General features: G+C 55.5%; 1 long non-coding RNA gene across 1 annotated transcript; it reads left to right on the top strand.

Moving 5' to 3' along the window:
• The first annotated feature begins 4,366 nt into the window (after positions 1-4,366).
• LOC119849347 lies at positions 4,367-8,726 on the top strand. Its single transcript, XR_005290444.2, has 2 exons — positions 4,367-4,498; positions 7,013-8,726. It is a non-coding gene; the product is annotated as an uncharacterized LOC119849347 (long non-coding RNA).
• The last annotated feature ends 6,975 nt before the right edge of the window (positions 8,727-15,701 follow it).

Genomic DNA, 15,701 nt, shown 5'->3' with positions numbered 1-15,701 from the left:
TTATACGTTTCCAGCAGCCTTTTGGCCTGAGAAAACAATCGGCTTAACTTTCCTTCTTCCAGACATCCTGGCAATTAGCACAGGGTAATTTATCCATTAAACAGTTCAGATACAGGTTACCACAACCTTCAAAGAGACATATAGACAATAATACTATTTCACTCCAGTGTCTTCCTAAATGTTAATACTCCTTTTTTGATCTTTGAATCAAAGCCATGGGAATAGACAAGACTTGTTTGCTCACATCCCAAGCCCTGAGCAAACAGCTCCCCTTCCCTCTCTAACAATGCCGGCTGCATTTCCCAGCTCTGTTTATTTACATACCTTCCGAATGAGTCTTTAAAGTTTGGCCATGAGTCAGGTCAGCCTGGGAGTTAATAAACACTTTCTGGCCCTGTGTCACCTTTCAATGAGATATTATATTACACGCCTAACGTCACCTAAGTAGAAACGATCCTTGAAGAAATGGAGCAGTAGGTGTCGCTCTAGGTTGCCTCGAATGACGTTAACAGAGTAACACAGGTTTCAGAGTAGCAGCCGTGTTAGTCTGTATTTGCAAAAAGAAAAGGAGGACTTGTGGCACCTTAGAGACTAACAAATTTATTAGAGCATAAGCTTTCGTGAGCTACAGCTCACTTCATCGGGTGCATTTGGAGTAACACAGAGACTTCAGAACTTTCCAGGTGGTTATAAGTAACTGAAATCTTGCATGCAAGCTAACCAGGGCTTGGAAAGGTTTGGTGTTTATCCATACGTGTCAGTGAACAGTGCTTTGAGTGCACACACACACAAATTGAGTACATGCTGATTATTGATGGAAATATTTTCAGGAGAAATGCTCCTTGAGAAGCAATCGGAGGTTCACGTCACGATATTTCAACACAGGGTAGTGTCAACTTTGTGCTTTCGCCGTTATTAAGTTTAAGTTTATATCTCTACATCTATTGTCATTAACTAATTGTCTGACCCCCACCCCCCATCTCCCACAAATGCGCAAATTAAAATAGTTAACAATGGAACACAACACTTAAAACCCGCTCTTTTGCACCACTGTCATTTGAATTTGATAAAATAGCGGGGGGGGAGCAGAGTTTAAAAATGAACATGGATAATATCCGCTGTAATTCTGACACAAAAATCAAATTCTGCCACACCGGCCTCGACTCCAAGAACTGATGTGGCCCTTAAGCTATTCATGAGTATTGGAGTTAAGCAAAGTTATTCAGGAGTGTATCTAGGTGCTATGATTTTAGAGGCTACACCTCGGCCCAGGTCGGCAGCATCTGTAGCACTAGGTGGCGTCAATGGGGAGTCAGGGGGTATCATAGAATCATAGAATATCAGGGTTGGAAGGGACCTCAGGAGGTATCTAGTCCAACCTCCTACTAAAAGCAGGACCAATCCCCAACTAAATCATCCCAGGGCTTTGTCAAGCCTGACCTTAAAAACTCCTAAGGAAGGAGATTCCACCACCTCCCTAGGTAACGCATTCCAGCGCTTCACCACCCTCCCAGGGAAAAAATTTTTCCTAATATCCAACCTAAACCTGCCCCACTGCAACTTGAGACCATTGCTCCTTGTTCTGTCATCTGCTACCACTGAGAACAGTCTAGATCCATCCTCTTTGGACCCCCTTTCAGGTAGTTGAAAGCAGCTATCAAATCCCGCCTCGTTCTTCTCTTCTGCAGACTAAATAATCCCAGTTCCCTCAGCCTCTCCTCATAAGTCATGTGTTCCAGGCCCCTAATCATTTTTGTTGCCCTCCGCTGGACGTTTTCCAATTTTTCCACATCCTTCTTGTAGTGTGGGCCCCAAAACTGGACACAGGACTCCAGATGAGGCCTCATCAATGTCGAATAGAGGGGAACGATCACGTCCCTCGATCTGCTGGCAATGCCCCAACTTATACAGCCCAAAATGCCATTGGCCTTCTTGGCAACAAGGGCACACTGTTGACTCATATCCAGCTTCTCGTCCATCGTAACCCCTAGGTCCTTTTCTGCAGAACTGCTGCCTAGCCGCTCGGTCCCTAGTCTGTAGTGGTGCATGGGATTCTTCCGTCCTAAGGGCAGGACTCTGCACTTGTCCTTGTTGAACCTCATCAGATTTCTTTTGGCCCAATCCTCGAATTTGTCTAGGGCCCTCTGTATCCTCTCCCTACCCTCCAGCGTATCTACCTCTCCTCCCAGTTTAGTGTCCTCTGCAAACTCGTTGAAGGTGCAATCCTCACCATCCTCCAGATCATTAATGAAGATATTGAACAAAACCGGCCCCAGGACCGACCCTTGGGGCACTCTGCTTGATACCGGCTGCCAACTAGACATGGAGCCATTGATCACTCCCCGTTGAGCCTGATGATCTAGCCAGCTTTCTATCCACCTTATAGTCCATTCATCCAGCCCATACTTCTTTAACTTGCTAGCAAGAATACTGTGGGAGACCGTGTCAAAAGCGTTCCCCTCATCCACAGAGCCAGTTATCTCATCATGAAGGCAATCAGATTAGTCAGGCATGACTTGTCCTTGGTGAATCCATGCTGACTGTTCCTGATCACTTTCCTCTCTTCTAAGTGCTTCAGAATTGATTCCTTGAGGACCTGCTCCATGATTTTTCCAGGGACCGAGGTGAGGCTGACTGGCCTGTAGTTCCCAGGATCCTCCTTCTTCCCTTTTTTAAAGATGGGCACTACATCAGCCCTTTTTCCAATAGTCCAGGACCTCCCCCGATAGCCAGGAGTTTTCAAAGATAATGGCCAATGGCTCTGCAATCACATCTGCCAACTCCTTTAGCACTCTCGGATGCAGCGCATCCGGCCCCATGGACTTGTGCTCTTCCGGCTGTTCTAAATAGTTCTGAACCACTTCTTTCGCCACAAAGGGCTGGTCACCTCCTTCCCGTGCTGTGCTGCCCAGTGCAGTAGTCTGGGAGCTGACCTTGTTCGTGAAGACAGAGGCAAAAAAAGCATTGAGTACATGAGCTTTTTCCACATTCTCTGTCACTAGGTTGACTTTCTTCTTGTTGCTAACATACCTGAAGAAACCCTTCTTGTTACTCTTGTCATCTCTTGCTAGCTGCACCTCCAGGTGCGATTTGGCCTTCCTGATTTCACTGCCGCATGCCCGAGCAATATTTTTATAGTCTTCCCTGCTCATTTGTCCAATCTCCACTTCTTGTAAGCTTCTTTTTTGTGTTTAAGATCAGCAAGGATTTCACTGTGAAGCCAAGCCGGTCGCCTGACATATTTACTATTTTTTCTACACATTGGGATGGTTTGTCCCTGTAACCTCAAGAAGGATTCTTTACAATACAGCCAGCTCTCCTGGACTCCTTTCCCCCTCATGTTATTCTCCCAGGGGATCCTGCCCATCAGTTCCCTGAGGGAGTCAAAGTCTGCTTTTCTGAAGTCCAGGGTCCGTATTCTGCTGCTCTCCTTTCTTCCCTGTGTCAGGATCCTGAACTCGACCATCTCATGGTCACTGCCTCCCAGGTTCCCATCCACTTTTGCTTCTCCTACTAATTCTTCACGGTTTGTGAGCAGCAGGTCAAGAAGAGCTCTGCCCCTAGTTGGTTCCTCCAGCACTTGCACCAGGAAATTGTCCCCTACGCTTTCCAAAAACTTCCTGGATTGTCTGTGCACTGCTGTGTTGCTCTCCCAGCAGATATCAGGGTGATTGAAGTCTCCCATGAGAACCAGGGCCTGTGATCTAGTAACTTCTGTGAGTTGCCGTTAACACAACCAGTTGCCACCCAAAGTTGCGCTGCAACCTGTTCGTTGTCACGCGTGTTAAGAATTCGGTTCAATGGTCGCATGCTTGGGCACTGCTGCTGACTGGGTCCCGCCGGGCATGGAGGCAGCGCTGCTGGGGAAACTGAGGCAGGAGCCTAGGGATAGCCCTTCAAGCACCGCAACTCTTGAAAGAAATCCAGACAGCTTAATGTCTGGCACTCGAATAAACTGCCCAGCCAAACTGTGAGATCTCCAGCTTTTTAAGAACAGGTTAGACAAATTCTTCTCAGGGATGGTCTAGCGATTACATGGTCCTGCCTCTCTGTAGGGGACTGGACAAGATGGACAACTGAGATCCCTTCTGATCCGACATGCAGGAGCCCTCACCGAGACACAAGCACGGGAGAGAACATACAGTCTGTGTCCCCAGCTCTGCAAGGGGGGGCTGGTGGGTTAGAGCAGGGGGGGCTGGGGGCCAGGACTCCTGGGTTCTCTCCCTGTGCCCGGCATGACTGGGCTGGACACTGCACAGTCCCGTCTGACCGTGCCCCGCCGCTCCCCTGGCGTGTGCTCGGTGGGGTGGGGGCACATGCTGACCCGCCCAGCGGCTCAGCCCTCCCACCCGGCCGCTCGGCACCTGGCCCCCCTCCCCCTTACTCTTGGCAAGCGAAAGTGAAAGTGAAAGGCGGAGCTGAGTGGCTGGGAAATTCCGGACAGAGCCTCCAGCAGCCAGAGACTCGTCTCGGGGGGCGACCTCCCACAGCTAAACAGGTAGCGCTGCGTCCTCTCGGGGGGTGGGAGGTGAGAGCCAGGACTCCTGGGTTCTCTCCCCGGCTCTGGGAAGGGAGCGGGGGCTGGTGGGTGAGAGCGGGGGGGGGGGGCTGGGAGCCAGGACTCCTGGGTTCTCCTGGCTAATGTAGTGCCCATCTTTAAAAAAGGGAAGAAGGAGGATCCTGGGAACTACAGGCCGGTCAGCCTCACCTCAGTCCCTGGAAAAATCATGGAGCAGGTCCTCAAAGAATCAATCCTGAAGCACTTAGAGGAGAGGAAAGTGATCAGGAACAGTCAGCATGGATTCACCAAGGGAAGGTCATGCCTGACTAATCTAATCGCCTTTTATGATGAGATTACTGGTTCTGTGGATGAAGGGAAAGCAGTGGATGTATTGTTTCTTGACTTTAGCAAAGCTTTTGACACGGTCTCCCACAGCATTCTTGTCAGCAAGTTAAGGAAGTATGGGCTGGATGAATGCACTATAAGGTGGGTAGAAAGCTGGCTAGATTGTCGGGCTCAACGGGTAGTGATCAATGGCTCCATGTCTAGTTGGCAGCCGGTGTCAAGTGGAGTGCCCCAGGGGTCGGTCCTGGGGCCTGTTTTGTTCAATATCTTCATAAATGATCTGGAGGATGGTGTGGATTGCACTCTCAGCAAATTTGCGGATGATACTAAACTGGGAGGAGTGGTAGATACGCTGGAGGGGAGGGATAGGATACAGAAGGACCTAGACAAATTGGAGGATTGGGCCAAAAGAAATCTAATGAGGTTCAATAAGGATAAGTGCAGGGTCCTGCACTTAGGATGGAAGAATCCAATGCACCGCTACAGACTAGGGACCGAATGGCTCGGCAGCAGTTCTGCGGAAAAGGACCTAGGGGTGACAGTGGACGAGAAGCTGGATATGAGTCAGCAGTGTGCCCTTGTTGCCAAGAAGGCCAATGGCATTTTGGGATGTATAAGTAGGGGCATAGCGAGCAGATCGAGGGACGTGATCGTTCCCCTCTATTCGACACTGGTGAGGCCTCATCTGGAGTACTGTGTCCAGTTTTGGGCCCCACACTACAGGAAGGATGTGGATAAATTGGAAAGAGTACAGCGAAGGGCAACAAAAATGATTAGGGGTCTAGAGCACATGACTTATGAGGAGAGGCTGAGGGAGCTGGGATTGTTTAGTCTGCAGAAGAGAAGAATGAGGGGGGATTTGATAGCTGCTTTCAACTACCTGAAAGGGGGTTTCAAAGAGGATGGCTCTAGACTGTTCTCAATGGTAGCAGATGACAGAACGAGGAGTAATGGTCTCAAGTTGCAATGGGGGAGGTTTAGATTGGATATTAGGAAAAACTTTTTCACTAAGAGGGTGGTGAAACACTGGAATACGTTACCTAGGGAGGTGGTAGAATCTCCTTCCTTAGAGGTTTTTAAGGTCAGGCTTGACAAAGCCCTGGCTAGGATGATTTAACTGGGACTTGGTCCTGCTTTGAGCAGGGGGTTGGACTAGATGACCTTCTGGGGTCCCTTCCAACCCTGATATTCTATGATTCTATGATTCTATGATTCCTTGGCTCTGGGAGGGGAGTTGGGGCTGGGGGGGTTAGAATAGGGGGGCTGGGAGCCAGGACTCCTGGGTTCTCCTTGGCTCTGGGAGGGGAGTTGGGGCTGGGGGGGTTAGAATAGGGGGGCTGGGAGCCAGGACTCCTGGGTTCTCCTTGGCTCTGGGAGGGGAGTTGGGGCTGGGGGGGTTAGAATAGGGGGGCTGGGAGCCAGGACTCCTGGGTTCTCCTTGGCTCTGGGAGGGGAGTTGGGGCTGGGGGGGTTAGAATAGGGGGGCTGGGAGCCAGGACTCCTGGGTTCTCTCCCCGGCTCTGGGAGGGAAGTGGGGGCTGGTGGGTGAGAGTAGGGGGCTGGGAGCCAGGACTCCTGGGTTCTCTCCCCGGCTCTGGGAGGGGCATGGGGGCTTGTGGGTTAGAGCAGGGTGGGGGGTGCTGGGAGCCAGTACTCCTGGGCTCTCTCACCAACTTTGGAGGAGGAGGGGAGTTTAATGGGGGGGTGGAGGCACTGAGACACCCGGGTTCATTCATTGTCTCTTGGGTTACTCCAGCTGCTTCTGCAGGCCTCATGGAGAGCCGGGGTTGGAGGGTGCCCACTTTGGCTCCACCCCAGCACTGACGGGCACGGCCGGTGTTTGGCTCTGCAGGGCAATGTGGGGGGATGGCAAGTGCGGGGGGACGCTGTGGCAAGAGGAATCGGGGCAGGACGGGAATGGGCAGGTGCTCTGGGGATGCCCAGACATGCCCCAGCACTGGCGGGCAGCTCAGTCACTTGGTGAGCCCTCGGGGGGGTGGAGGGTCTTGTCCTAGGGCCGGGCGTTATCTGGGGCCTCTGGCCACAGCGCTCAGTTCATCTCCCAGCCTGGGGGATGCCCTACTGGGGACCTACGAAGAAAGAGAGCCGGGTGGTAACCTCAGAGCATTGCCGATGGCTAATGCTCCGTCTCCCCCATTCTCCCAGCGTCTGATCCGGACCTAGGTGTCCTAGGGGCTCTGCCTGGCCTGTTTGGACCCTGCCCGACCACCTGGATGGGCTCCTCTCCCGACACCGACCGCAGGTGCCTGCTGCAGACCACCCTGGATGAGGCACCCAAAATCAACAACTGCAGCTCAACTGTGCACAACTGCCTGGCACTACGGGCCTGCCCCGGCTGTGGGGCTCTGGTGAGCCACACCCAGAAGGGCTGCCCCACGGTGTGGTGTGTTGAGTGCCCATGCTCCTTCTGCTTCCGGTGCCTGAAAGTGGGTTACTGTGGGTACAAGGTCCCCCAGTGCCGCATCAAGAAGAGGCAACAGCTGCTGGGCAAGCGAAGCAGCCAGCCCCAGCTGTGAGCCAGGAACATCTTTGTGCCAATGAGCAGGGGACAAACGGATGAAGGGACAGACCCTCCTGCCCACCTGTCCTTTTTGGGGTCCTGGGAGACAAATCAACTCTTGCCGTCAGCTTCGCCGTGGTGGCTACTGCCACTGCTGTGTTCAGGGACCCTGGGCTTTGGTCCCCCGGAGCCGAGAGATGTTCCGACCAGGGCCAGGGCCCCAAGTGCCACCTCCACCGGCTCCGGCTGTGTCCCGGCCACCAGTTGGGGTGAAACGGGAATCAGATTTGAATGGCTCCAGCCCATGGCAATGAACTTCTGCTCTTTGGCCCCGGGGGAATCCCGTGGCCCGTTCTGGCACCCGCAGTTCCAGCAGGGTGGTGGTTAAATCGGAGAAGGGCCAGAGAAGGATTTGAAACCCTGCCCTCGCGTGAGAGATTCCCAGAGCACACCTTTGATGCACACTCTCTGACGTAACGGACAAAATAATGTCACCCAACGCCTGGGAGTTGAAGCTGGATATAAGGCATCAATTTGTCCCCACGTGTGTAATTAGCTAGTGGAAAAATTTCCCCAGGGGATTCTCCATCCCTGGTAACTCTTAAAGCGAGACGGGTGGCTGTTCTCACAGATCTGCTCTGGTTCACACAGGGATTACTTGAGGGCAGGGGGAACTCTCTGTTTTAGGGGGTCTGATTATGTTGAATGATGTATGCCGGGGGGCTAGCCCGTGTATATCCCGTTCCCAATGTGTACGGGATGCGGCAGGCATGTGTCGGGATGCACTGAGCACACAACAGAGATCTAATGGCAGGTACGTACGCTAAATTGGCCTGTGTGTTTTATACAATTCTGCTCACCTGTGCTAAGCGATCCATCACGCCCAGCGTTCACAGAAGCATCTGGCCCGAGTCGATCGTTAATGGTTCGAAATCGAACTAGATTCATCCTACAGCTTCATACTGGCCGGGGAAGCCCCTTTGTTGCCCGGCCCCTGGAGCACTGGAATCCAAAACCCAGCCAAGGAAGGAACAGAACCAGCGAGGGAACGGGGCCACACAGCTGGATGAGGGAGTAGTGACAGCTCGCTTGTGAAATTGTAGTATAAATAAATGTCACGCAGGGAACGCACCTTCGATACTGCACGGGCCGGCTTCCCGGAGACGGGACCGGAGAGAACGGTCGTCCTGCACTGTGGGATTGCTCGTAGTGATAAACCTGCCTGGCGCTGGTTATTTGGTCTCTTGAGTGTGTTTCATATCAAGCCAAAGTGCGGTCAACACCTGACTCTGCAATTTCTCAAGTCGCAAGGGTCCCCTCTGCCCTCAGACTCGATGAATACAACATATTGGCCGAATATAAGTTGAGTTTATTGATATCTCCCTCTCGTTTTCTCCCTGGCTCGGGGAGGGAAGTGAGGGCTGATGGGTTAGAGCGGGGAGGGGGCTGGGAGCCAGGACACCGGGGTTCTCTCCCTGGCTCTGGGGGGGGGGGGTTAGAGCGGGGGAGGGCAGGGCTGGGAGCCAGGACTCCTGGGTTTCCTCCCTGATTCTGAGAGGGGCTGGGAGCTGGAATTCCTGGGTTCTCTCCTTGTGCCGGAGCCAGGGCTGGTGCGGGTATAATTGTCGGAAACACGCTCCGAATAAAATTGGTTCTGCCGGTGTGAACACTGCACAGCCCCGTCTGACCGTGCCCCTCTGCTCTCGGGGCGTAAGCTCGGGCGGGGTTGCACACCAGCCCATCCAGCCAGGCCCTGGGGCATCCTGCCGAACTGGGACCCCCAGCTCAGTCTGGCCGCTTGGCGCTTGGCCCCAGGACGCCTCCCCAGCTGAGCCCCTGGCAAGCGAAACCAAAACTGAAACCAAAACCGCAATGAGGAGCAAAGTCGCTGGAAAATTCCCCTGCTGGAGCCTCCCAATCCATCCAGCCGCCGGAGACTCAACAGGTACCGCGCCCTCCTGAGGGGGGCTGGGAGCCCGGACTCCTGGGTTCTCTCCCTGGCTCTGGGAGGGGAGCGGGGGCTGGTGGGTTAGAGCAGGGGGGGCTGGAAGCCAGGATTCCTGGGTTCTCTCCCTGGCTCTGAACGGGGAGTGGGGTCTCTGCACCTTTCATTGCATGACACTTAACAAAAATGAAAGTTAAAATCCTTACATTGTCCCATGACTCCAGGAACTGGGGCTTTAAGGAAAAATGCCAAATACTATAAGAGTTGGCCACATGGCGATGAGCAGGAAATAGGTGCCCCAGGAGATTGTGGGTTAAGTCAGAGATGCCAAGGCCAGCAGGGACCATTTGATCATTAGCTCAAGGTGACTCATACTCCCCAGGGTTTATCTTACATGTTCCACATGCGTTTATACTAACCTCCTAAAAGGAAACCATAAACCGCCTCTCGCCCCTGAGTGACAAAGGTCCAGCCGAGCTGCCGCGAGGGGAGATGAGAAGTTCTGTCTATCCAGCCTGCCAGAAGCCAGGATTTATTCCCCTCTCACTTCTAAAAGCCACAAACAGCTCCTTGGTAGGCTGCTCGCACTGGAGGTTGCGCAGATATAATCCGGTCTCTCTTCTCACCTTGGCCCTGCACACCGAAAAAACACACAGAACGATCTCTCGTTAATTCCTGACTCATTTTTCTGCCCCCCCCCCAGCCCCCGGTGCATGCCGAAAACCTGCCCGCTGGGGAGCAAAGGTCCTGGATCGTCTCTGCCCTGCTCAGTGTCAGTGAGCCAGCCACTGGGTGCAGAGTAGCAGCCATGTTAGTCTGTATTCACAAAAAGAAAAGGAGGACTTGTGGCACCTTAGAGACTAACAAATTTATTAGAGCATAAGCTTTCGTGAGCTACAGCTCACTTCATTGGATGCATCCACTGGGTGCAGGCTCCCCCGGGACGCCCCTTGGCTGGGCTGAATCAGAGACTTGCCTAGGGATGGAAGAAGAAACTCCAGGTCAATCCACCATGCCCTCCCCCCACCCTCTGCACCATTTCTTACCCCTGTCTCAGGCCGGGCAGCCCCAGCCGCTCTCTGGGGGCCGGGAGACATGAAAGCAACAGGGCAGTTTGGGTTGGACATCAGTAAAAACTTCCCAACTGTCCGGGTGGTTAAGCGCTGGAACAAATTGCCCAGGGAGGCTGGGAGATCTCTGGTATGGGAGGTTTTTAGAGCAGGTTAGACAGACGCTTGTCAGGGATGGGCTAGTTATTACGTGGTCCTGCCTCAGTGGGGCTCTTTGCCCCTCCTGGTGACCGGCCTGATGGGTGCGGGGTGGGAAGCAGCAGACTTGCTAGATCTTGATTTGAGTCCGGGCCCTGCACCCCCCACTTCCTGCCATTCCCCGGGACTCTCGGCCAGCCAGTAACACAGAAGGTTTATTAGACGGCAGGAACATGGTCTAAAACAGAGCTGGTAGGTACAACCAGGACCCCTCAGTCAGATCTATCTTGGGGGGTGGGGAGCCCAGACCCCGGTTCTGGGCCTCCCTCTTTCCCCAGCCAGCTCCAAACTGAAACTCTGCAGCCCCTCCTCCTCTGGCCTTTGTCTCTTTCCCGGGCCATCAGTTGCCAGGAGACAGGGTGTTGGCCCTTCTCTGTGCAGACCCCTGCACACCCCTGCCCTCTAGGGCTCTGCAACAATCACACCCCCTTATCCCATCACCTGGAGACTTAAGAAATGCCTAGGGGAAACTGAGGCACCCCTACAGTATTCAGAGGAAACATGAAGAACAGTCCCGCTTCGTCACAGTCCGGCCTTTGACGTCGTGCTGCAGGATGGTCTCGGAGGGAGCTGGGGTCGAGATGAACCCCCGGAAGGCGGGAGCACGGCTGGGGTTGACGGGCCGTGCTCCCGGAGCAGCTCTCGGCGGGCGGGCGGGCGGGTGCAGTGGGGGGTCCCACGGAGGTTGGGGGCTCAGTCCTGGCTCTGGGGCCAGTCACGGCTGTTGCTAGAGACCTGGGTGACGGGGCAGAAGATGCACATAAAACATGTGCAGAGACCGCCCAGCTGGCAGGGTTGTAGGTGGTTTGGAGGCGGGGACTGGGGCAGGCTGGTGGAGTGGTCGGGGGGCTTCGCCATGAGGCGGAGAGATCTCATGGCCCCCCCTCCTCTCTCTCAGTGATACAGCTCTGGGAAATGGGTTCATGCAGCGGCGGTGACGGGGCTAATGTCAGGAAGAGCTCTTGGCGCAGGACGGCTCCCGGCGGCGGTGACCACGGCGGTGGCTGGGACAGTCCCCATGGCGATGACCACGGCGGCTGCGGAGGGGGCGGCTGCTAAAGTGTAACTCTAATGGTCTTCACTAGGACGTGAGGTCGGTAGAACGCCCCTCGCGCAGAGGGGTGAAAACCCTGAGTGACGCCGTTAAAACCGATCTGACCCTAGTGTAGACAGCGCTCGGTGGACGGGACAGGAGAGTTCTTCTGCCTCTCGGGGAGGTGGCGCAGCTGGGCGATGGGAGAACCGAGCGTCCCGGCCCATCACACTGTAACCAACCATGGGTGAGACCGGCGTTGGGGTGCCTGTGTGCTGCACATGGGGGGCTGGACAGCTGGGAACGGCTCCCAGAGTGGTGGTGTCTGGAATGGTCCTGGGATGGGGGGGGTGAACCCAGGCCAGCTGAGAGGGGGAGCAGTTGTGGGGGTGTACTCTGGGGGAGGGGCTCAGGTGGGTCCCAGCCAGGGGAGATGTGGGGCAGGGATCTTCGGGGCAACGTAGGGAGCCAGGGGAGGATGGGTGGATGTGGGGGGGACGGATATTGCTGCAGGTCTCTGCTCCCGCTGCTAACCAGCTCTGTTCTGCGCCGTGTTCCCGGCGGCTAATGACCCATCTACATCACTCGCTGACCGGGAGACCCGGCTGGCTGCAGAGTTGGGGGGCAGGGCCCCTCTGGCTTCCCCAGGGGTCCCATCCAGGTGGCTGAATGCTCCGAGGTCAGACCCAGGAAGGCCATAGCCAGTGCCCTGGCCAGTGAGCCCCGAGAGGAGTCGCGACACCCCAGAGTCCTGTCTGGCTTCATACCGAGCAGTCCCAGAGCTTCAGCCCTGGGACTCCACGACAACAGGGTCGCCCGACTGGCTGAGACGTCCATGGGAGACGCAGAGTGGCCGGGGGGGGGCCTGGCCAGCAGAGGAGAATGGGACCCAAACGACGCCTGCCCCGGGTGTTCCAGTTTGCAGGGGTGCCTCCGACGGGACGCTGCCGGTTTCGGCGGAGAAGGACGCGCGCGGCCGAGGATTTGCTGTGGCCGCAAACCTGATTTCCCAGCAGGTCCGGCTGGATCCGAACCCTCAAAGGGCTCTTGAAACTTTGCCAAGTTCAGCCGCCCAATAAGGATAAAAGGGGCTCTGTTGGCCTTGGGGAGTGTTGTGCACTTACCAGCACGGGTGACATCCACCGCCCTCTCCAGATAGCTGGTGTGCAGCCGATTGGCGCAGGCAGCCGGAGCCCGGAGCAATAAACCGCTATCTGCATTGGCTGGCTTGATGGGGAAGTCAGGTAACAAAGGAGCCCTTGTCGGCTGTACAAATAAGCAGCCGAAGGGACGAGGGATGAGCTGCGTCGCTCCTTGCGGGAAGAAGGCTGAGAAGGAATGAGACCGCGGGTCAGAGACACACCCCATTTTTGCCTCGGGAAGCTCGGCTGGCTCTGCGCGGAGCCAGGGCGCGTCTATCAAGGCCAGAGAGTGAGATGAGGAGGGTTTTAGTGGGGACCATGGCGTATCCGTCTAATCCAACGGGGCGGGTGGAGTGCCTGGCTCTGGCACCGTGATCTCTAGCCCCATGCACAGCGGGGAGCCGTCCTGCATCCAGGAAGCTGGTTTATTGCCCCTCCATCAGCCTTCGGCCCATGAAAGCGAAAGGCAGCAGGGCTCAATCTCCCCTTAATTGCTTGCCAAGGTGCGAGGCAAAGGTTCCCGGCACAGGTGGGTGAAGATTGGCGCAGGGACGGGAGAGGGGCAGCGCCGCTGGACATCGCTCCCCTGACGCTCGTGATAAAGGATGAAGAAACTTCTGGCCCTCAGCCTCCTCCTTTTCCTCGGCCGCTCAGCTTCTTCGCACCGGCCAGGAGGTGAGTGGAGCAGGTGGTGAGAAACCAGCCAGCTCCCGCTTCTGTCTCAGGGGCACCTGGTGTTTGCTGAGTTCGTTGAGTTTCAGAGCAGCAGCTGTGTTAGTCTGTATCTGCAAAAAGAACGAGGAGGACTTGTGGCACCTTAGACGAACACATTTATTTGAGCATTTATTTATTTATTTCGTGGGCTACGGCCCACTCCATCGGATGCAGTTCGTTAAGTTATCCAGAAGTTCCCACGCCGGGGATGCAGCTGTGGGGTCTCTGCGGGACCTCTGGGTCCCCTCGTCGTTTACCATCCCAGATCCAGATACCCCTCTGCCCCCTCTAGGGTCCCGGTGAGACAGGGTCCAGGGGACAGAGGCCAGGAGAGCTGCCGGGAGAGGGGGAGGGTGGAAAGTTTTCATACAAACAAGGAGTAATTTTTCACCCAACACGTATCTCGCCTGTGGCACTCCCTGCCACCAGATATTGTGGCGGCCAAAAGCATAAGTGGGGTCGGAAAGAAATAGATAAGTTCACGGAGGATCAGACCATTGATGGCAGATGGCCAAGAGGGTCAGGGATGCAACCCCATGCTCAAGGCGACCCGAAACCTCTGACTACTAGAAGCTGGGAGTTTGCCGTGTGGTCGGAGCCGTGTCGGTCCCGGGATATGAGACAGACAAGATGGGGGAGGTAATCGCTTTTATTGGACCAAATTCTGTTGGGGAGAGAGACGAGCTTTCGAGCTCACACAGAGCTCTGCTCCAGGCCTGGGAAAGGGACTCCCAGCACCACCGCAAAATGCAAGGTGGGACCGATTGTTCAGCGTGTATTGTAAGGGACCATTCAAGGAGAAGTGGCCTGTTAACACCGCAGCTGTCATAGGACAATACAGCGGGGTTAGTGCTGTAAGAAGCCACACAGCCATCTTGTCTCTCAAGTCCCTGGTCTTTGGTGTCTGGCAAAGTGATGAATTTCAGCTCCCTGCTTTGTGAGAAGGGTTCGCCCACCGGTGATGGGGCAGTTTTGTCTTTTATGGTTTTCCTGCGTGTGTTCAAGCCTGGGGGCCCCCCATGTAATTACATGCTCCCCATGTAATTGCAGGTGGGGTATTTAGTGCCCTGGAGGGGGTTCCCCAGGCAGCTGTAGGACCCCTAGATCTGGAAATGAAAGGGGGGTTGATCACTGCCCACTGCAGGTTTTGTGCCCCTTGTTCTGGCAGGGGCTGGCATCGCTTGGAGTTGGTGGGTCCTGGTCTGTGGGGAGCTTGCTCCTGATGATGACCCTGGAGAGGTTCGGGGTTGTTCGAAGGCCAGAAGAGAGGGTTCAGGAAAGATTTTTTTCCAGGGCGGGGTCTGGGTTGTAATTGTTGGATGACACCCCGTGTGGGCGGTGGGTGACGCTAGGGGTGTGCAGTTGGAGGTGGGGAGTTATTTCTCTCGGGGTATGTGGATGGCCCGTTCCATGCTGCGATCTACTTCTCCGGGTGAGTGGCCCTGTTTGGTGAAGGTGGGATTGAGCGTGTGACGGTGCGTACCCCGGACTTTCTCCTCGCAGCCGATTCTGTGGCCTCAGAGAGCCGGGCTGCAGGTCACCGGTGTCTTGGTGCGTTCGGGGCGGTGACGGGGTCTGGGAAGGTAGGCGGGGCGATCCGGTGGGTGACGCTAGGGGTGTGCAGTCGGAGGTGGGGAGTTATTTCTCTCGGGGTATGTGGATGGCCCGTTCCATGCTGCGATCTACTTCTCCGGGTAAGTGGCCCTGTTTGGTGAAGGTGGGATTGAGCGTGTGACGGTGCGTACCCCGGACTTTCTCCTCGCAGCCGATTCTGTGGCCTCAGAGAGCCGGGCTGCAGGTCACCGGTGTCTTGGTGCGTTCGGGGCGGTGACGGGGTCTGGGAAGGTAGGCGGGGCGATCCGGTGGGTGACGCTAGGGGTGTGCAGTCGGAGGTGGGGAGTTATTTCTCTCGGGGTATGTGGATGGCCCGTTCCATGCTGCGATCTACTTCTCCGGGTGAGTGGCCCTGTTTGGTGAAGGTGGGATTGAGCGTGTGACGGTGCGTACCCCGGACTTTCTCCTCGCAGCCGATTCTGTGGCCTCAGAGAGCCGGGCTGCAGGTCACCGGTGTCTTGGTGCGTTCTGGGCGGTGACGGGGTCTGGGAAGGTAGGCGGGGCGATCCGGTGGGTGACGCTAGGGGTGTGCAGTCGGAGGTGGGGAGTTATTTCTCTCGGGGTATGTGGATGGCCCGTTCCATGCTGCGATCTACTTCTCCGGGTAAGTGGCCCTGT

The sequence above is a fragment of the Dermochelys coriacea genome, chromosome 28, assembly GCF_009764565.3.
Source record: "Dermochelys coriacea isolate rDerCor1 chromosome 28, rDerCor1.pri.v4, whole genome shotgun sequence".
Lineage (NCBI taxonomy): Eukaryota > Metazoa > Chordata > Testudines > Dermochelyidae > Dermochelys > Dermochelys coriacea.
Note: the sequence above shows the minus strand (reverse complement) of the source record. Positions and strands in the feature narration are given on the sequence as shown.